This window comes from Sycon ciliatum, chromosome 12 (genome assembly GCF_964019385.1).
Source record: "Sycon ciliatum chromosome 12, ocSycCili1.1, whole genome shotgun sequence".
Taxonomy (NCBI): Eukaryota; Metazoa; Porifera; class Calcarea; order Leucosolenida; family Sycettidae; genus Sycon; species Sycon ciliatum.
Genome location: NC_088654.1, coordinates 15611363 through 15615795, shown reverse-complemented (window position 1 = coordinate 15615795; position 4433 = coordinate 15611363). Strand labels below are relative to the sequence as shown.

The window sequence follows — 4433 nt, the reverse complement described above, 5'->3', positions numbered from 1 at the left end:
GACTGGTGCGCTCGTACTGCACAATGTTGTCACAGGGCAGGGCAGTTCCAGGGAGTGGTAATGTCCCGTCGACGATGAAAACTGCTGCGCTATCACACCAGGAGTGGCTCGAGGTGGTGAACCAAATGGACGGTCCGGATTGGCAAGGTGCATTCCATCACGCTGGATGCTAGAAGAGGCGGAATATTTACGGCGCGACGTCCTCTTTCGCTCCCTACCCAGCGCTGCGCTCCTTGAAGGCTTCGTTGTGTTTCTGGCGGAGAACATATCGCTAAAACAGTCAAACAACTCGCACTCGCAGCTAGGCACCTGAAGAATGTCACAACTCGGAGGCATAACAACAATTGTGATGGCTAAACACCACCACTGATTTATCAATTTCTGCCGACGTTTCTCGCTCACTTGATCGAAACGGAAATCACTGCAACTTCAGTGGACTGATTACAAAATTTTGCCTTGGCAACGTGTACTAAAAGGCCCGGGGACTATGATGAAGGGTGGAAGGTACAGAGAGATAAAACTCAATGACAATAATTGTAATGAAGATTGATCTGTTTGCGTCGATGTCAGTTCTTTGAACGAATTGCTCGCAAAGCGGGTCGGTCTTTTTATACCGTTTCTGGGGGGTTGGACGAGTATATGTAGAGGCTGTGTGCTGCCAAATACGGACATGCCTGCTGCATTTCGGCGTTGACCGAGCGGAATGCCGACCGTAATTACATTGTATGCCTTATCTCGGACCATCCCGAGACGGACCATCCCACGCCTGGATTGCGTATCACATGCTAATTGTGCGAGTGCATATCTCGTGCGGAACAGCACGGTGGAACCATACCACCGCTGACCAACTGTACGACCATGGCTTTGTAGAATGCTACAATTATTTTGGTGAATCATGGGTTCATTGGCGATTATACACGGTTTTTACGGGCCAATGCCAACCGCATGTACTTGTATCTCCCAGTGGAATACGACTACGTGTCCCAATGCATACAGAGCACAAGGCACTCGGATATACGGATACACATGTACATGTATCTCCACGAGGTCTAGAATGGCGACGGTGCAGTTACGAAGCATTCGTGCAGATATTGATAATTATTGACATTGGCATTGACAAGCCATTCATTGGGCTCGTAGGTCGTAGGTGGTAAGGGAGGAGATGTTTAGTTCGCCCGTATGCCTTGCACTGATCAAACCAAGGCTGCTGTCGGCTAATCCCAGGACAATGTATGCACCCCCAGTATTACTGCCCTGCGCAGAGCTAGAGTACTGCCCGTATGACAGTCTCGATGCACTGCTGTACGGAATGAATTGACGGCTGAAGTGCCAGATCGGACACCCATTGACGAAAGAGTTCATGGCAGCTGTCGCGTGTGTTTCTTTGGCTGCGCTTGTTGTGAGCTCAGGGCACTCCTGCGGCGCAGCCCCCGTGCTGTGCTCGGAGAGTTCAAAACTCTCATGAGAGGGCACAACACGTTCTTGAATCGAGATGTCAGTCTGAGTACTGTGCAGGTAATTGACGTTCTGGGGGCGCATGGAGAGCTCTATCCAGAGCAGCTACATGTACATGTGCATATATACTGTAATGCATTATGCATTCAAATTCACCCATATCTAGTAGTAGTACTAGTAGTATTATCATCTCTCTAAACTGGGCCAAAGTGAGGATTCCGTACACTGCATTCTGAAGTGCTCAACGTCACTGATTGCCCAAACTGGAGATGGTGACCATGATGTGGGGATACTTGGACTTAGCGTAGTGGATTGTGGACGTGCTACAACTACTTGTTCTAGTCAACTGCGTGGCTAGTCGTGACAGGCCGCAGCACTCTGTTGCTAGCCAACTTTCGGCCAAGCTCACTGTTGCCGCGCTGGCGAGTCAATCACACATACCCTTACTCAGCGCGACACTCTGTTCTTGTGAAGGTGAAGGAGCGTTACCAGAGAGATTTCAAATGTTTTCTTCCACATCAAAACAAGCTATGGAGCAGCAATGAATGAGCTCCTTATTTCGTTTGATTTGTTGATGAAGCCAAATCTATCATCGGCTCTAGCTAAAGGCAAGGAGAGCCCTGTTGCATTCCGTGCTGTTTTCTAACACATCGGGAGTGTTGCGATGGGAATGCCTTGTTTGCGCTGATCGAATCACTCCACAGTGGGCAAACGGGAGCAACTGACAAAGGTGAAAATTCACCAGCACAAAAGACAGTAGACAATAAGCGGTATTTCTTCCACACTGCTTGGTGATCTAATGGGAACGTGTCATTGTTATCCAATGGCAATGGCCAAGGGGTGCAGTGAAATTGTTCTCAAGCATAACATTAACGTATACATATAAACAATAGAAACGCTTTGCTCCCCGCTGTGCCAGGACCTTAGGGAATGCAATCACCACATCAGAATTCCTCTATCGCCTCTGACTTCTGGAGAATAGCAGCTGACAAAACATGAGAGTAATGGCTTGCTGCACTCGAGGTGCAGCGAGTTACCAGAAATAATGGCGTGCACCTGCAGTGTTCATTCCCTACTTGAACATAGTACTTGTTCATTTTACTTGTGCTTGTACATGTACATATCTGCAGCTCTGTTGAATTGTAATCGTGTACATGTACATGTACATGCACACGAACATGCACGTCCTCTTTACCTCACATACATGTACATGTACATGTACATGTACAATCATGTACATGTACACGTACATGTACACGTACATGTACATCTACATGTACAATGTACGTGAGCACTGGAACTGTTACAGAATACTCATGATGTAGTATTGGATGGTTATTCATACGGTGTATAACGCTATGGTATGGTATGGAGTTGATTTATTTGAATTCGGTATCTCAACAGTACAATGTACAACTTGGGAAGATCCGAATGACATACATGTAGATACATAAACATAAAAGTGGAGTAGGTGCTACAGCTGATCATTTTATCGCAGGTTGTGGGACTAAACTAATACCATTACCAGTATGCAAGTACACAAAAAATAAAAGCTGAATAAATACGACTGCATGACATTGGAGAAAAGCACCAATTAAAGCAAAACAAAGCGACACATCACTCATTGAAAACATTTTCTAAAAAGGAGATGCTCTAAAAAAAACTCTCAAAATAAACAGGCACTGATGTGTTTTCCACCAGACCAACGGTCTGGATATTTACAAGCGACGCATAACTCCGGACCCCTGTGATAGCTCTCAGAAGCTGAAGGAATGGGATCCGGACATACATGTAGCTAGCCTGTGAACTAGTATCTGCTAGCATTCTAAGAAGTCTCCACCACAGTGCTAGTGATCATCACAGTCTTGTGGTCATCACTTGTTTTGATCTGCGGTGAAGTAAGTTGGTTTACGCTTGCAGCTTGTTGCAGTGGTGAGGTGAGAAATCCCGATCGCACACGTACATGTGTACAGTACATCTCTGGTCTGTCGAGCTGCTCTCAGTACACCGGCAGAGCAAAGGTCACTGGGCACCATGCTGGTGACCACAATTCAATCTGATCAAAATCTTGATCAATTCCATTTCCACAACGTACCTTCTCAGTAGCCAATGGCTATCCCACTCAGAGCCATGACAACATAATAATTATTATAGATATAGTTTGGTTAAATAAAGTATGAGGTATACTGATTGATACTGTATGTTCAAGGATTCTCCAGAGGCGAATAGATGTCTATCAAAGGGAGCCTTTTGGGGAGAGGAAATGAAGGTGGATGTTGTGAGAGAGGGAGGCAGGGACATGACAAGGTGAAAAATACAAACAGGAACAGCAGAAGCTACTTGCAAAATGTCATGAAGTGGTGAACAACGTATAAAATAATGTACATGCACAATTATAAATGCACACGATTGCACTGAAGTACATGTACCGGTACATGTATTACAATAATTATTGGTAATAGATAAACCTTGTTTTGTTGAAACATGTTGATAGTTTGGCAGCATGTAACAAGGTGGAGGACCATACGGTTTAGATGGTCGCAAGGCCGGGGCTCTACCAACCGTGAATGGTTGTAGTAAGGCCACTGTTTCCGCACACGGTGGTCCTCCACCTTGTTACATGCTGTCAACCAACTACATGATTGTATCACAATTCCAACACGGCAATGGTGCAACCTGTCTATGTCTCTCTCTCTCTCTCTCTCTCTCTCTCTCTCTCTCTCTCTCTCTCTCTCTCTCTCTCTCTCTCTCTCTCTCTCCCTCTCTTTCTCTCTCTGCTATTGGCGCGCCTGGTTGTGATGAAGCCGAGACCTAAGGTCGGCAGAGCATCCCAGACCACGCCACCACTCCCCTTATTCATGGCTCACACATGACGGGTTTACGTGGCTCTAGTAAAAAAAAGAAGAAAAAAAACTCAGTCCTTCTCTGCTGTTACTCTGGGTCTGCATGTATGTTTTAAAGATATTTTAGTGAAAATT

General features: G+C 45.8%; 1 pseudogene; it reads left to right on the top strand.

Annotated features, from left to right (window-relative positions):
- Positions 1 to 487: 487 nt before the first annotated feature.
- The window catches only part of LOC135828026 (integumentary mucin C.1-like), an 11909-nt pseudogene continuing 7963 nt past the window's right edge, over positions 488 to 4433 (top strand).